Source organism: Pan paniscus, chromosome 21 (genome assembly GCF_029289425.2).
Source record: "Pan paniscus chromosome 21, NHGRI_mPanPan1-v2.0_pri, whole genome shotgun sequence".
NCBI lineage: Eukaryota > Metazoa > Chordata > Mammalia > Primates > Hominidae > Pan > Pan paniscus.
Genome location: NC_073270.2, coordinates 19,244,473 through 19,262,803, shown reverse-complemented (window position 1 = coordinate 19,262,803; position 18,331 = coordinate 19,244,473). Strand labels below are relative to the sequence as shown.

General features: G+C 40.2%; 1 long non-coding RNA gene across 1 annotated transcript; it reads right to left on the bottom strand.

The window, feature by feature from the left end:
• Positions 1-8,963: 8,963 nt before the first annotated feature.
• Positions 8,964-18,032, bottom strand: LOC117977276 (uncharacterized). The gene is made up of 3 exons (XR_004668319.3): positions 14,081-18,032; positions 13,015-13,159; positions 8,964-12,637 (listed from the first exon to the last, which is right to left on the bottom strand). It is a non-coding gene; the product is annotated as an uncharacterized LOC117977276 (long non-coding RNA).
• Positions 18,033-18,331: the final 299 nt, after the last annotated feature.

Below are 18,331 nucleotides of genomic sequence, written 5' to 3'. Positions count from 1 at the left end.
TGTGTGTGTGTGTGTGTGTGTGTGTGTGTGTGTGTATCTCACATTTTCCTTATGTAGTTATCCATTGAAGAACACTTAGATTGATTCCATATCTTTGCAATTGTGAATAGTGCTATGATAAGCATATGAGTTCTGGTGTCTTTTTGATACAATGATTTATTTTCTTTTGGGTAGATACCCAGTATTGTGATCACAGGATCAAGTGATAGCTGTATTTTTAGTTATTTGAGAAATCTCCATACTATTTTCCATAGAGGTTGTACTAATTTATGTTCCCACCAACAATGTCTAAGCGTCCCTTTTTCTCTGCATCCTTGCCAACATTGGTTATTGTTTGACTTTAACTGATAGCCATTCTAACTGGTATAAGGTGATATCTTATTATGGTTTTAATTTGATGATTAGTGATCTTGAGCATTTGTCCATATACTTTTTGGCTATTTGGATGTCTTCTTTTGAAAAAATGCCTATTCATAGTCTTTGCCCACTTTTTAAAAAAATATTTGACACGTGTACTTTATTTTATGCCAATTCTACCTCAATAACACTGCTTTTTTTTTTAAGATATGGGGGAACCTTAAATATATATTGCTAAATCAAAGAAGCCTATCCGAAATGGTTACATACTGTATAATTACAACTATAGGACATTTTGGAAAAGGCAAAACTATAGGGACAATTAAAAGATCAGTGATTAACAGGGGTTCGGGGGAAGAAGAAAGGGAAGAATATGTGGATTACAGGAGATTTTTAGGGCAGTCAAATTAGTGTATGATATTGTCATAGTTGACACTTTTTTTATTATACTTTAAGTTTTAGGGTACATGTGCACAACATGCAGGGTTAGTACATATGTATACATGCGCCATGTTGGTGTGCTGCACCCATTAACTCGTCATTTAACATTAGGTATATCTCCTAATGCTATCCCTCCCCCCGCCCCCCACCAACAACAGGCCCCAGTGTGTGATGTTCCCCTTCCTGTGTCCATGTGTTCTCATTGTTCAATTCCCATCTATCAGTGAGAACATGCGGTGTTTGGTTTTTTGTCCTTGCGATAGTTTGCTGAGAATGATGGTTTCCAGCTTCATCCATGTCCCTACAAAGGACATGAACTCATCATTTTTTCTGGCTGCATAGTATTCCAAAACAATAGCAAAAACTTGGAACCAACCCAAATGTCCAACAATGATAGACTGGATTAAGAAAATGTGGCAAAATCTTTGCCCACTTTTTAATAGAGTTGAGAGGTTTTTGTTGAGTTGTTTGAACCTCTTGTAAATTCTGGATATTACTCTCCTATTGGATGTATAGTGTGCAAATATTTTCTCTTGTTCTGCAGATTGTTCAGTCTGTTGATTATTTCTTTTGCTGTGCAAAAACTTCTTAGTTTAATTAAGTTTCATTTGTCAATTTTTGTTTTTGTTTCCTGTGCTTTTGATGTCTTAGTCAGGAATTCTTTGCTTTGACCAGAAAAGTTTTCCCTAGGAATTCTTATAATTTTTTTAGTTTCTGCTTTTATATTTAAGTCTTTAATCCATCTTGAGTTTTTTTTTTTATTTTTGAGGTAGGGTCTTGCTCTGTCACTCAAGCTGGAGTATAGTGGCAGGATCATGGCTCACTGCCATCTCAACCTCCTGCCTCAGACTCCTGATTAGCTGGGACTATAGGCTTGAATTTATTTTTGTATATGGTGGGTATTAGGGAGTCCAGTTTCATTCTTCTGCATGTGACAATCCAGTTTTCCCAGCCACATTTATTGAAAAGGGTGTCTTTCCCCCCAGTGTATGTTTTTGTCAACTTTGTCAAAGATCAGCTGGCTTTAGATATGTGGTTTTATTTCTGGGCTCCTATTCTATTCCATTCATCTGTACATTTATTTTTATACCAGACCATGCTGTTTTGGTTAGTGTAGCCTTGTAGTATAACTCAGGTAATGTGATGCTTCTAGCTTTGTTCTTTTTGCTTAGGTTTGCTTTGAATTCAGGCTCGTTTTTGGTTCTAGACCACAAAGACAAGCAGATTAAGAAAAAAAAAAACCCACAAAAAATACTAGATAACAACATTATGTCAGGAATGAAACCTCACATATCAATATTAATGTTGAATATAAATGGGCCAAGTGCTCCACTTAAAAGATACAGATGGGTAAAATAGATAAGAAAAGCCTGCACCAACTATATGCTGCTTACAAGAAATTAACCATACTGATAAAGATGCTTATAAACTGAAGGTAAAGAGATGGAAAAAATATTCCAAGCAAATGGAAATCAGAGGTGAGCAGAAGTAGCTATACTTGTGTCAGATGAAATGGACTTTAAATAAAAAACAGAATAAAAAAAGACAAAGAAGGTCTTACATAATGATAAAAGGATCACTTCAACAAGTGGATAACAATCCTAAATATATATGCATCTAACACTGGAGCACCCAGAATCATAAAACAAATATTACTAGACCTAAAGAAAGAGATAGACAGCAATAAATCATAAGCTGTGGGGAGGGGATTTCAATACCCCACTCACAACACTAGACAGATTATCAAAACGGAAAATTAACAAAGAAACACTGGACTTAAGTTGGACTTTAAATGGACCTAATAAACATTTACAGAACCTTCTACCTAACAACTGCAGAACATAAATTCTTCTCATCGGCACATGGTACATGCTCCAAGATAGACCATGTGTTAGTTCATCAAACAAGTCTCAATAAATTTTTAAAAAAGAAATACCTAATGTAGATGATGGGTTGATGGGTGCAGCAAACCACCACGGCACATGTATGCCTATGTAGCAAACCTGCATGTTCTGCACATGTATCCCAGAACTTAAAGTATAGTTTAAAGAATTGAAATCGTATCAAGTATCTTCTCAGACCATAGCAGAATAAAACTGGAAATCAATACCAAGAGGAACTTGTGAAACTACACAAATACCTGAAAAGTAAACAACACATTTCTAAATGATCTTTGAATTAATAATTAAATTAAGATGGAAATTTTAAAATGTTTTGAAACAAATGAAAATGGAGACACAACATAGTAAAACCTCTGGAATTCAGCAAAAGCAGTGCTAAGAGGAAAATTTATAGCATTAAATGCCTACTTCAAAAAAATAGTTCACTCTGTAATCCCAGCACTTTGGGAGACTAAGGCAGGAGGATTGCTTGAGCCCAGGAGTTTCAGATCAGCCTGGGCAACATAGCAAGACCCTGCCTCTAAAAAAAAAAAATCACGAATTAACAACCTAGTGTCACATCTCAAGGAACTAAAAAGAGCAAGAACAAAGCAATCCCAAAGCTAGCAGAAGAAACAAAATAACAAAGATCAGAGCAGAATTAAATGAAATTGAAACCAAGGAAATTATTCAGAAGTAGAGAGGTATTAGTTCATTCATTAATTACCTTGATTAAAAAAAAGTTTAGCAGACATTAATTCAATATTTATTTATTTTAATTTTTATGAGTGTCAGTTCCCAGGCCCCTGATTTAATGGGTGGTGATAAATGGCTCAGTTTTTAAATTATTCCTTCCCAATGTAGTGAGAGCCTCAGAAATTTTACTACTGATCCAAACAATACTAACAATTTTTTTCCTCTCCACCCTCAACCTCCACTTTCTCCCCTTTATCTTGCCTCTCCTCAGCAGAAACTTCCTCCCTGCAACCCCATCAAACAGAGAAGAGAAAAAGGGGAAATTTGGGATTTGGGGAAACCTTTCCCAAACATGATTAAATCTCCAGCAGGGAGAGGCATTCTTGAACTTGATTTTATATAAATCAAGCTTGATCCACACTCAAGCTTGATCCACAATCCCACTGCCAGCTGTTGCGGTGTTTTAATTATTTCTTCTTGCTAGTTCCAGCCTCAAATGTTCTTTCCCTTTTTCTCAAAGCATGAAAAAAGAAACTGATGAAATCTGGGCACTTATTCTTTCCTTTTCTGAGTAATGCCAAAGACTCTCCTTGACTAAACTTTAGTTAGGCTCATCTAAGCCCTCTAGGCCTCAACCTTGGCTTTCGTCCTTCTTGGGCCTGCATTGCTGAGTTTTAGTGAGAATCTTGCTAAGTCAGTTTAGAGAGATATTCCCCACCCCTCATACCTGATCACTCTCAATATCCAATCAAATTCCTCATCCTCCAGCATCCACCCCAAGTAATATGTGATTATCCTGGCCTGCCTTCAGCAAGAATCCTGTTGAATCTGTTTAACCAGGAGGCCCCTTTCCTCTGATGTCTTCTTAGGAATTTCCCATCCACTGACCTCCACCCTGCTCCTGGCTTATTCCCACTTATCCTCACTGTGTTCAGAATTGAGTCCAGTTCTACAGTGCGATCTCTCTTTCCCTGTTGCAGTCCTGAAGAAAATCTGTTTTTACCGCTTTAACTACTGTCCAGCTTTGGTTTGCTTTGCCGGTATGTAGTTGTTAGGGAGGAGTCACCATTAGAGGGACATTCATGTATTTTGTTTTAGTAAGTGTGTTCCCTCCCTCAGTTGTTTTCCCTTCAAATTTGGGGAAGTATTAGAGATTTTTAGAATTTGACCTTTCACATTCTTCCCCTAGGCTGCTTTGATGAGGGAGGTGACATGTTAGCCTCATGGAGTATGAGACGCATAATTTCTAAAAATGTCTGTTTGCCTCTGAACACCTCCTGCTCTAACGTTTGAATAGAGTGGACTTTTTAAAAAATAAAATTGTATTAGATTTAGTGGGTGGGGGGGAGCTGGTTTGATGCCACCCTCTTACCCCAGCAGCCCTATACACTCAGAACATCTAGACTCTTCTCTTACTGCTCCAGCTGACATTTCCACCAGAGCCTCCACAGCTCACCCAAAGACACTCCACTTCAGAGACGCTATACCAGCAGGGAAGTTGCCATCTCTGTTCTTTCTCTATCCAGACCCAGGCCTGGCAAACAATAGAAGGTCAGTATATATTTAAGCATTTATTGCTGCCTAACAAATTACTCTAAAATTTAGTTGCCTAAATTATAAAAAATCATTATCTCAGTTTCTGTGGATGAGAAATTCAGAAGCTGCTGAATTGAGTTGTTCTGGTTTGGAGTCTTTCATAAGTTTTAGTCAAGATGTTGGCAAGGGCTTTGGTCATCTGAATGCTTGGCCAAGGCCAGAAGATATGTTTCCAAGAGGACTTGCTCACATGGTGCTGGTTACTGTCAGGAGGGCTCAGTCCCTCCCAGTGTTGACCTCTGCATGGGCGGCTTGAGTGGCATCACAACATGGCGGCCTGCTTCCCCTCAAGTGAGCCATCCTAGAGACAGCAAGACAGAAGCCTCTTGTGTTTTATCACTTTACCTTGGAAATCATCAACCATCATTTCCACCATATCCCATTGTGGTCATCTCTATTCAGCTGAGAGGCAACCACGTGAGGGCACACATGCCAGGAAGTAAGGATCACTGGGAGCCATTTTGGAAGCTGGCTACCACAGTGAGTAAATAAATAGAATGAATAAATTGGAGTCAATTAGTAGATTATCTAGAGAATAAAGGGTTTGCATTCCATGGTAATTATCAATAAGCTTCAGAAAACGTGGTTTTTACTTTTTCATAGTCGACTACCTGAAACGGAAAGTTATTATGTAGATAAATATAAAAATATAAAAAGCACATAACAGTAAAATGTATAAGTCTGTGTCTCTCCCAGCACTTTCATACTTCACACATGGCAGAGAGAGTGGAGTAGGAATTAGATGAGATCTGAGAATATCGGCCAAGGCTCTATGGACATGCACAGAGAAACGAAGCTTCACATGAGGTTTCCTATTTTCCTCATCCTAGCCCTTCCGGCACCTCACCCCAGGCACCACACCCCTCTTTTGAAAAGCTGCTTTAATTTCTTGTTTTTTCTTTGCTGTTCCAACCATATGTGCCCTCTCTTATTTTTCCTTCAAACTGGGTATACAAAGTGGTAAAGCCCAGATGTGGTTGGCAGAATTCGAAGATGCCTCTCAATGAGTCACACTCATATATATCCCTCCTCCCATTCCTTCTTTTCCATGAGGGGCCTGTGAATATGAGATGTCATACCTGTGAGTAGGTTATGTTATATGGCAAAAGAGAAGGGATTTGGGGCATAAAGCGAGTCCATAATCAATGTACTTTAAGTTAATCAAAAGGGAGATTATCTTGGGTGGGCCTGACCTAATCAGGTGAGCCCTTTAAAGGGGCATCTAAGGATTGGAGACTCAAAATGCTGAGATTATCTTCTGTTCATCTTGAAGAAGCAAACTGCCATGAGTGTAGAGGACTACGTTGCAGCAACTGCCATGCAGCCTCTAGGAGTTGGAGGCCTCCATTCTATAACTGCCAGGAACTGAATTCCACCAACAACCAGTGAGCCTGGAAAAGAATCTCAAGCTCAAATGGGATCACAGCCCCAGCCAGCACCTTGATTGCAGCCTGGTCAAACCTTAAGCAGAGGACTCTGCTAAGCCATGCCCAGACTCCTGACCCACAGAACCTATGAGATAATAAGTGTGGGTTGTTTTAAGCAGCTAAGTTTGTGGTAATACGTTATACAACAATAGGAAACCGTGAAGAACCATGGCTCTTCAAAAGGAGGTCTGTGTAATGCGTTTTGTCAATAAACTTGATTCCATGTCAAGAAGTTGAGAATCTTGTTTTAGAATGTGGAACAACCAAGTCACAAGCACATGCTTTAGTCTTGTTGACTTTGCAACAAAACTTTCATGATCAAGGAAGTAGAGAGAAGTTTCTGCCAAGAGCAAGAGGTCCACGTGACCTCTCCTCTTGCAGGCCATGGTGGAAAGGGGGCTGTGGTTGGTGTATGTTCCCTTGGACCCCCTCCTGCCTGAGGGGTCTGAAGACACTGGATTCCTTTGCCTTCCACCAGGTAAAAAGTCCTGCTCAAACTGCCTCAACCAGTCACTAGCGTTCACTCCCTGCATGATGAGATAAGCATCTCCCTCTCTGCAGCATCATCCTGCACCTCCAGGTTCAGGCCTGCCAGAAATCCCTGCATGTTTTCAACCCAGCTGAGGAGCCACTTCCTCTGCTGAAGTTATTCCTCTAGCCCTAAGTCCTGTCACTTTCCCTGTGGCCAGGGTTGCAGCATGTGAGAGTTATTGGGTTAGATCATGGGTCCCCAATCCTTGGGCCATGGAGTGGTCTGTGGCCTGTTAAGAGACAGGCTGCACAGCAGGAGGTCAGCAGTGGGCAAGTGAGTGAAGCTTCATCTGTATTTACAGCTGCTCCCCATCGCTTGCATTACCTCCAGAGCTCTGCCTCCTGTCAGATCAGTGGTGGCATTAGGTTCTCATAGAAGTGTGAATCCTATTGTGAACAGCACATGTGAGGGATCTAGGTTGTGCACTCCTTATTAAAATCTAATCCCTGATGATCTGTCACTGTCTCCTCTCACCCCCAGATGGGACCATCAGCTTTCAGGAAAACAAGCTCAGGGCTCCCATTGATTCAACATTAAGGTAAGTTGTATAATTATTTCATTATATATTGCAATGTAGTAATAATAGAAATAAAGTACACAATAAATGTACTGCACTTGAATCATCCCAAAACCATCCCCCCACAAGCCCCTGCACCTGGTCAGTGGAAAAATGTCTTTCATGAAACTGGTTCCTGGTGCCCAAAAAGTTGGGGACTGCTGGCTTAGATAACTTCCACCTCTAGGCGTGGATCAACACTGCACAGTTCCTATCCTTAGTGTGAGTTAGTGTATAAATCAGTGAACTTATCACTTTTACTTCTTATGTTGTCTTCTCTTGCCTAATACCTTTCGCTCCTACCTTGGTAGGCTTTCGTTTAACTTTGCTGTGTCTCCACGAGCTCTGCTCTCATTCAGATGCTGGCCTCAGGGACATCCAGCTCTTCTCTCTTGTGCCTCCAGCTGCCCCAGTGGACTTCCCCTCCACGCCAGCTGAATGCCTGAGCTCTAGGAACCTGACCACTATCTTTGTAACTCCTGACCCTGTACCTGCTCAGGCTCCCATCTGCCCTCACCGGTCTCAGCCGGGCCCTGTGCTTGGTGGGCATGAGCCTCCTTCCTCATGTCCTCGTGCCCTGTGTCCTGCCCTTCTCTGGGTGGCCCGCGATGTCTTCCTGAGAAATCCAAACACCCTTCCCGACTTGGCTGGCGACTCCGTGGTCCCCCACGTCCCAGCCGTCACTCCCCATGGTGACTGTACCTGGGTATAAAAAAGTTCCCCAGGGATGTGCTCTTTACCCTGACTAATGTGAACATGGCTGCCTCTGCCTGTTTGTCTCCACCACCCTGCCCCGAAGACCAGATGAGGGCTTCCCCTCTGTGTGCCCCAAACCACCTCTAGTTCTCCCTCCAGCAGAAACCATCGGTCCGGGTAGTTCTTGCCTGGTCAGATGCCATCTTCCCAGAAGACTGAAAATATGTTGGTGTGGAGTCTTATGTCAAATTCCAGTTCCTGGCACAAAGTAGATTATCAGGAAATAATTATTGAAAAAATATACTGTGTTTTTGATATGGGCAAAAGATTTTCTAGCCAAAAATCAGGCTTTGCAGCAGGGATGTCTCGGCTGTTAAGCATGAAAAACACATAAAAACAAATCTGATAGTTCTGATGTAAGATTGTAGATAAAAATAAAAATACTTATGCCAGTTAAATTAGGAAATATTTGGGTATCAACTGCTTATAACTTAAAATTTCAAAATAAATATTTAAAAATTCAAATCATATCCTGGTTATGTGGGCTTTTGTGTTGTAAGGTGGGTAACATTGCAGGATGTGTTGCCTCTTGGACACATTTGTAGTCATGAAAACATTTAGGTTCATCAAGTTTTGACCGACTAAATGATTTACTATTTCTCCTATTGAAATAATTTGTGTAAAACATTACATGTTTATTGTAAGAAATTAATGCAGAAAATTCAAATCAAGAAAAATTACTGAAATATTGGCCATACATTATCAATTTATTAAAGGTCTCTGCATAGACTGTTTTACATAAAGACTTTACAGGAAATCTATTTTATTGTTAAAGAAAATCCTGATTTTAATCCATGTACCAAGAAACATGTTACCTGCTGTGAAAGCAGGAAGCTTATTTCACCTCCTTCTCCTACTCTCTTCTTAAATTCCTTAATATCAGGACCAGCATTAAATGGAAATGATGCAATCTAAAGGTATTTAGTGTGTGTCTATTCCTTTGGAGGTAAAGGAATAAAATGTGACCTCTATGCATGAGGATTTGCCGTGACACTGAGAGAGAGAAGGAATTAAGTGCACACACCTGTCAATCAGTGTTTGTCTTCTGCCTAGTGGATCATGAATTGGATCATCCCTAGGGGAAGGATGCCCAGATTAACATTATAGCTAAGATCAGGTACCTTTGTCCTTTCAGGCTTTTGGTATTGCATGTAGCTTTGACCATCCCTCCCTTTGTTTGAATCCTTACAATATTCTTTCTTAGTCTGTTTTGGCTGCAAAATACTTTAGACTGTGTAATTTACAAATAACATTATTGCTCACAGTGATGGAGGCTAGGAAGTCCGAGATCAAGGAAATAGCAGATTTGGTGTCTGGTGAAGGTCCATTCCTCATAGTTGACACCTTCTACCTGTGTCCTCACCTGATGGAAGAGGCAAATAAGCTCCCTTAGGACTCTTTTAGGAAGGCATTAATCCCATCCATGAGGGTGGAGTGTTATGACTTAATCACCTCCCAAGGGCCCCACCTCTTAATACCACCACATTAGGGATTAGGTTTCAACGTATGAATTTGGGGGGCTGTGATCACAAACATTCAGACCATAGTAAATATCTTTTTAAATATAAGACCTGGGCAAATAGGCACCCAAATGCAAGATTATTTGCACAATGGACAGGCCTCTCTGTGAGGTCTAACAAAAGCTGGAAATTCCTTCTCGAGTTTCTTCTTATGTGTCTTATATTTTACATTTAAAAGTTCTGAAAGAAGAGCACACGATAACTTTGCATTTAATTGAAGTGTGCATTATGCCCAGTGGTGCTCACCTTTGAGCCATGTTGCTGATCTGCTTAGGTGATAGCACATCCAACATTATTTTTCCATGCTTTTCCTTTCTCTAGGGAAGACAGCAAGTAGCACCATGGAATTTTACTGTTTTGGTATTTATTATGCTCTCAAATCATTGCAGCCTTGTATAAGCAAGTGTGTGACTTTTTCCTCCAGGGAGGTCACTCAGAGGCAATGGCAAAGGGAGGCTCTGGGGCCCAGCACACTTCCTGCCTGGCTGCCTGAGTTCATCCCCTCAGCGTTCTCTGCTATGCTGTGTCAGCAGGTGAGCTCTAGTCCTGAGGCCCTGCCCTGTCACCTCTTCTCTGACTCAGCTGGTCTCACCCAACATGCCCAAGGATCCTCCCTGACAGTCAGCCCAGCTCTCCCTCCTCCTCCCATTCACATCCAGTGCCCAGCCCTGTGGGTTGCATCTCCTCAATTGTTCCTGGATCCTTTTCCTCCTCTTTATTCCTACAACAGCCACCTTAGACCAAGATCATCTCTTGCAGGTTTGATAAAATCGCCACCCTACAGATCTCCCCAACCCTGTCCTTGCATTCCTCAACACCATCCTTTCAGAGCTGCCGGAGTGGCCTGCACAGAGGGGACCATGACAGTGACGGCTTAGAAAGTTTCTGTGGCCTCCCTCCACTTGTCAAGAAAGACAAGCCCCTCAAAAGGCCTGCCTGGGCTTCACTCAGGCTTCTTGTCTTCCCTTTGCCCCAGGATCCTGTAGGGGCTCACATTCAGCAAAGCTGGAGATGTGTCTCCCCATAAATACCAAGCAGAAGCTGGAGGCCTGTGTGCAAGATGTGAGTTTACCCAACTCCGATCCAACAGCTGGTCACAAGCTAGTGAGAAGAGGAAAAGAAAGCAGATCTATGCCAAATTCAAGCCTTAATTTCTCAGCTCTCTTAGAAATCATATTTATTTCCTGGTTTCCAGAAGCTGGGAGTCACTATGTCAGTGGACTCATTTACTTACCTATCCAAGCCCTGGAGGAGAAGCCTGAGGCTGGGCAAGCTGGTGGCAGTGTGGCTGCAGCTCATCAGACAAGCCACCAGGTGCCATTCAAACAGAGTTGGGGTGGCTGAGGATGGAGGTCTTTATGTGTCAGATTTACTATAAATGTAAAAAAACCCCACTAATGTAAAGTATTAACTTATTAGATGTTCCAAAAATATGTATGCTAAGCATCAGATTTTTTTGTGTGTGGAATGACTATTGGAGTTCCAGGTTTTCACAGTGGTTGGCGCAATATTCATTCTGGGAAGACAAGCTGCTAGCCCTGTTCTGCCTTTCTGTGCTTGTTCGTGGGATTTTGACATCCATTCACTTTTCAAAATAATAACACATTTATAGAGCACACGCTGAAAGTGATGTACCATATTAAGATATTTCCAAATAGTTTTCTTGAGGATTTAGGGTGTTATGTGATGAATAATAAATGGAGAAAAGGAATTTTGACATTATGCTACAGTGACAGAAAACCAAGCTGCCTGGGTTAAGTTAGATCATCACTGGAGAGGCTTTTTCTCTGAAAACTGTTCTAGTGAGTTGCCAAAAATGGCATGAGGATATTAGGTAGAAAACATTGTTTAAGGACTTCTGCAAAGTAAATCCTTCAAGTCATCTGTAACTTAGAACATTTTTACTTAAAATGGTGCTCACTGTGGTTGGTTTCCAGAGCAGCCACAGATGTCTACTCCCATGGGTCACCTGTGCTTATGTGTTCTAGAACCTCCTGTTTTAAGTCATAATATACCTAGAAGTCCCTGCATTCTGAGTTCCGTGCAACTAGGGTACTAGGAGCACAAATGCTCCAGTGTGAAACTGACTTCTCCTGGGGATGGTAGGGCTTCCTCTGTGGTCCAGTAATGGTGACGTCCCTAACTGGCAGCCTGGGCCCCAGCGTCAGGAGTTGGGCTCATGGTGACACAAAGGTAAGTCTCTCCCTTGCTGGAATGCATCCTTGTCTCATCTTTCTCCAATTTACCACTGCAGGGAGTCCCAGGAACTCACTCCAGTTGCTTTTTTCCATTGTCTATTTTTAAATGCCTCAGAACCAGGTTTTTGCTATTCCTTGGCCAACTACAAAATTGAAGAGTTTTTTGGTTCTCTCCAACATGCCAGCACCTCAAAAACATTCATAACAACTTCCTGAAGGTTTCTTTTACATAAAAGGCATGGACGAGCCATCCTTTCTCTGCTCATCTGTCTTCATTTAGTCCTGAAGTGATAGACAAAAGCATACAGATATTTTCAGGCTTTCCTTAGACAAAGAACAGACAGTCTTCTGCCTTTCCAGGAAAGAACTCAACCCCAGAAACTGATGGTTGTTTTGTCCCAGGAAAGAACAGGTCTCTCGGGAGCGGTGCTGGGGCCACGGAGCAGCATCCCAAGGAGAGGAAGGAGGGACCATGTGCTCTCTCCCTCCACCTGTGCCCCATGCTTCTTTCCTCTTCCTCCTTTCCTCCTAGGTTGAAGACTGTTTCTTGGTGAATTGGGAACAGGGAATTTGCTGGTAGTGAGAGATGGTAACTTGGGGGTGGCACAGGACTGTCGTTACCCATGGCTGGGCAGACTGTGTGTTTCTTCAGGGACAGCTCTGAAATACCTTGAGCATCTAAAGACAAAGGAAGCCTAGAATTGAACACATTTCTTAAAACATACATAAATTTATCAAGCTTTTTATTAGGATACACACCCAGACTGACATGTTTTGGCTAGGGCCTAATAAACATCTCCATGGAGTTCACTAAATATTTCAGACTCTGCTTTGCCCCCATGTGCCCTAAATTTCCCTTCGCAATCTCCTACCCAACCTCCTTCCTCTAGACTACCTTCATCCTCCTGTTCATCCTCTGGTCTCCAGTCTCCATGTCCTAACCTTCCCTCCCTCTTCCTCCCCCAGCCATCACCTCCTTTTCCTCTCCTATACCCCTCCCTCACCCTCTTTTCCTCTCCATCTTTCTTTTTTAAGAAAAGAACATTGCTATTTACCTTAATAAAGGGACTAATTGCCTTAATGTGTCCATATCTCTTTTTCAGTAAAGACTTCTTATCAATGTTTCATGGAAAGACCTCTTGTTTATTTAGGGAGTATGAATTTGAACTGGCACTCTCAGTTCATATGGATGTAAACTTGCTAGATTTAACAGAAAAGATATGTAAATTATCCTATTTGTTATCTTCATTTCTATTTTCACACAATATAAAGATCCACAGTAATGAAATATATAAAAGCGTATGGTGCATAGTTTTATGCCTGGAACTCTCACTAATCTCCCCCATCCACTCACCAAAGGTAACAACTAGAAAGTTTTTAATTTTCTTAAACCACATGGACATAATTAAATATATGCGTATGTGGCTGCCAGATGTGATGTGCTCACCAATATGTCTGTTATATGTAATATGACTGATTTTGCTCAGTGGCTGGTGGGCCTTTGTGCATAATCAGTATTATTAGTAAGTCGATGGCTAGCGAACAGGAGATTGTTAAGTACAGGCACTTACTCCTTGGGTTAGGCTGTTCTTTTGTTGCTAAAAAGAAACACCTGAGGCTGGGTGATTTGTAAGGAAGGAGGTTTAATTGGCTCACAGTTCTGCAAGCTGTGCAGGAAGCATGGCAAAGGCATCTGCTCTGCCTCTGGTGAGGCCTCAGGAAACTTTTACTCATGGCAGAAGGCAAATGGGGAGCTGGTATATCCTATGGCAAGAGCAGGAGTAAGAGAGAGTGGGGAGGTGCCACACAATTTAAACAACCAGATCTCTGAGAACTCACTCACCCTCATGAGGACAGCACCAAGCCATTCATGAGAGATCCACCCCCATGATCCAAACACTTGCCACCAGGCCCCACCTTTAACATTGGGATTCACATTTCAGCATAAGATTTGGAGAGGACAAACATTCAAACTATATCACCCCATTCTCAGTGACACTGCTTTGGCTAAGGGGACTTGGGAGTTATTTCTCAGGCTTTGTTCTAAGAAGGACGATATGGAGCAGGTGGGCAGGTTATTATTTCCCCATGCCTTGCTATGGAATGGGTAAAGGAATTTACCTTATTTCCGTTAGGGTGAAGCCAACTTCCTTACTGTTGTCCTGTCCACATGCTTTGAGGTGGCCCAGAGTGTCTTGGTGTTCCCCTCTATGCCTCTGAAGCCCTTATATCCATACTAAACTTTTAAAAAAAATCACTAATCAATCTCTTGTTATAGGTCTGTTCATATTTTCCATTTCTTCTTTTTTCCAATTTGTAAAATTGTAGTAAAATACATACAACATAAAAGCTACCACCTTAACCATTTTAAGTGTACAAGTTAGTGGTATTAAATACATTTATAAAGTTGTGCAACCATTACTACCATCAATCTCTAGAACTTTTTCATCTTGTAAAACTGAAACTATGTACCCATCAAACATTAACTCCCATTCTCCCAGCCTCCAGCAACCACCATTCTACTTTCTATAATTTTGACTACTCTAAATACTTTATATAAGTGAAATCATACAGTATTTGTCTTTTGTGATTGATTGACTTTTTAAATATAACCCTCATCTCACATACATATGTAATATATGTATGTATATATATACATATGTGTATATGTATATATTATTGTTGTTTAATTCTTATTTGAAAAATAGAATTATGATACATATATACCTCCCAAATATAATATTTTACATAAAGAACAAAGACTTTGATAGAAAAGGGTAATTTCAATTTCTTTTTGTTTTTACTTTTATTTTAGGTTCAGGGGTACATGTGCAGGTTTGTTATATAGGTAAACTCGTGTCATGAGGGTTTGTCATACAGATTATTTTGTCACCCAGGTACTAAGCCTGGTATTCAATAGTTATTTTTTTCTGACCCTTTCCCTCCTTTCACCTGGCTTTTTTCACTTAGCATAATGTCCTCAAGTTTAAGCCACATTGTATACTATATCAGAATTTACTTCTTTTAAGCTGAATAATATCCCATTATATGTATATACTGCATTTTGCTTGTCAATTTTTTCTGGCAATGGACACTTGGGTTGCTTTCATGTTTTAGCTATTGTGAATGATGCTGCTATGAACATGGGTGTACAAATATCTATGTGAGACCCTGCTTGAAATTCTTTAGGGTTTTATAGTGTTATTCAGTTTCCTATTTCCTTGATGATCTACTAATTGTTTTATCCACTATTAAAAGTGGAATATTGAAGTCTCTGATGATTATTGTTGAGTTAGTTCTCCCTTTAATTCTATCAGTTTTTGCTTCATGTATTTTGAGACTCTATTGTTGGGTGCATACATGTTTACAATTGATATATCTTCCTGAATAATTGGCTGTTTTATTATTACAAAATGTCCTTCTTTGTCTCTAATGACCTTTTTTTTTTAACTTAGTCCATTTTTTTTCTGATATTGGAATAGCCACTCTATCTTTCTTTTGGATGCTGTTATAGTTATATCATAGTTTCTATACATTCTGCCAATCTCTAAAATTTAATTGGAGAGTAATCTATTTACATTTAATCTAGTTATTGATAAGGTAGGATCTATGTCTGCCATTTTAATATTTGTTTTCTGAATTTTCCATGTTCCTCTATTTCTCAATTACTGCCTTTTATGTTAGACTTTTCCTAATGTATCACTTAATTCTCTTTTTGTTTCTTGTAGAGTCAGTCTATTAGCAATAAACTTGTTTTTTGTTTATGTGGAAATATCTTACTTTCTCCTTCATTTTAAAAGGATAATTTTGTTGGATACATAATTCTTGATTGACATTTTTTTTTTCTTTCAGCACTTTGAATATGTCAACTCATTGCCTTCTGACTTCCATTGTTTCTGATGAGAAATCCATTGTTTTTCTTATTACAGATCCCTTGTATATGATGATTTGCTTTTCTCTCTGATTTCAAGATTCTCTCATAGTCTTTATCTTTTTGACAGTTTATTATGTGTCTACATGTTGATCTCTTTGAATTTATCCTACTTGGAGTATTTTGAGCTTCTTGAATATATAGATTCACGCATTTCATCAAATTTGGGAAATTTTTGGTCATTACTTTTTCAACTTTTCCTTCTATTCCTCTATTACTCCTTCTCTAGGACTCCTATAATGCATGTTGGTCCACCTGGTGGTGTTTCTTAGGCTGTCTTCACTTTTCTTCATTCTTTTTGTTGTTGTTTCTCATACTATGTAGTCTGAATCTGTATTCATGCCCATCAGTTCTTCTGCCTGCTCAAATCTACTAATTAACACCTCTAGTACATTTTTAATTTCAGTTATTGTAATTCTTAACCAAATAATTTATTTGGGGTTCCAATTAATAGTTTTTATCTCATTGATATTTTCTATTTGGTGGGACATCATTCTCATCCTGTCTTTTAGATCCTTTTTATAAGCAGAAAAAAAAATTGTTTCTACCAAATCAAAAAGTATGAATAAATCTTCAAGCAAGATAATCAAAATGATCAATAATACAATTAATAGGATAACATATACAGATCACACTGCAGGTTTAGATACTTTGCATTAAAGCACATATACCGAAATGAAGAGAGCCAGCAACTGTTGCACTGAGGAAAAGTACTCTGCCTTATGGTACATGCATGACCTCTGGGAAACTTTAGCTGACATTTTACAGGACAGTAATCAAAGAGACAGGTCATCATTGAGTTATAGAGCTGATCTGAGCTTGACAGGGATCACAGTGAAATGCCATTGTAACTCAACAATTTCCCCAGAGATCCATTTATCTCAAAAACAGGAATATACAAAAATCAGTAGTACAAATTCTCATAAAACTAAAAAAGCCCTCTAAGCCCTACTATCCTTGGAGTTTACATAAAGACTGAGTATTCATTTTTCTTCCCTTTACTCTTCTCTAAATACAAAATAGTTTATTTTTATTTGGTACACTTTTAACTTTTTAGCAAAGGCTTAAAATGAAGAATGGCTTAATAAAATGAATTATACACCGACCAAACCTAAGGAGAATCTCCAACATGGTCTGCTCCTTTGAGAAGTTTTAAACAGGAAATCTTTTATTTAAAGAATGACATTGTGCTTCCTGGAATAACCTAATTATTACCAGAGGAAGGAATTCATATCTATGCCATATAAGAACTTTCACTTTTTTTTTTTTTTTTTTTTTTTGAGATGCAGTTTTGCTCTTGTTGCCCAGGCTGGAGTGCAATGGCACGATCTTGGCTCACCGCAACCTCTGCCTCCTCGGTTCAAGCGATTCTCCTGTCTCAGCCCCCCGAGTAGATGGGATTACAGGCATGCACCACCATGCCCAGCTGATTTTGTATTTTTAGTAGAGATGGGATTTCTCCATGTTGGTCAGGCTGGTCTTGAACTCCCGACCTCAGGTGATCTGCCCACCTCAGCCTCCCAAAGTGCTGGGATTACAGGCGTGAGCCACCACGCCCAGCCAAGAACTTTCACTTGTTGGGAAATGTTTTACTAAATCTTTTTCAAACCACACACACACACACACACATACACACACAAAATGATCAAATTGAGGTATACAGATAATGGCAAGGGTAATGGCATTGTGTGTTTCAGAGACACAACACAATGGACATTGAAAGGGAAGGCGAGGAACATGAGCTTGCCTCCTCCACAGATGAGCCTGGACCCAAGCCCAGCTGACTTTACAGCCTTTTATTTCTATTATAAATGGGGACTTAGGGAGGAGGATTAAGGGCTGAGACTCTCCACTAGTGCTTCCTTTGCTTAAGCCAAGGAAACAACAACAACAGTGTCACACAGAGGTGAACATCACTTTGGTGATCTCTGCTATTCTTGATGTGAGGTCACAAGCAGAACCAAGCCGACTGAGAACTCCGGGTTGTTTGGGACAGGACACAAGTAGTTAACATCCTCCTGGATGTTCAGTCTTCTGAGTTGGGAAAGCCTGGGCTGGAGTCCCAGCTCCACTGTTCACTGGCAGCAGAAGCCTGGCCAAGATGCTTCACATCCCCAACCTTTCCTTCTTTGTTTATAAGTGTGGAATCATGCCTCTCTCATAGAATGCTAGGAAGATTAAATGAGATGTTTTTAAAGGTCCTAAAACTACACATTTTACTCATTTGGCCTTCAGTAATTGGTACCTATCATAAGTTTGCGTCAGTGTTGCAGGGTGTTAAATAGCAGCATTTCCAGGTTCTAAATAAGTGGAAGCCTGTTAGGATAATGGAAGCAAACTGAATTAAGAGCTGGGTAGAATGGCAGAATGTGAGATCAGGTCGAAATCTGAGAGACTATCGAAACCACTCTCTTTGCTTAAAGGTGAAAGTACTGCACATG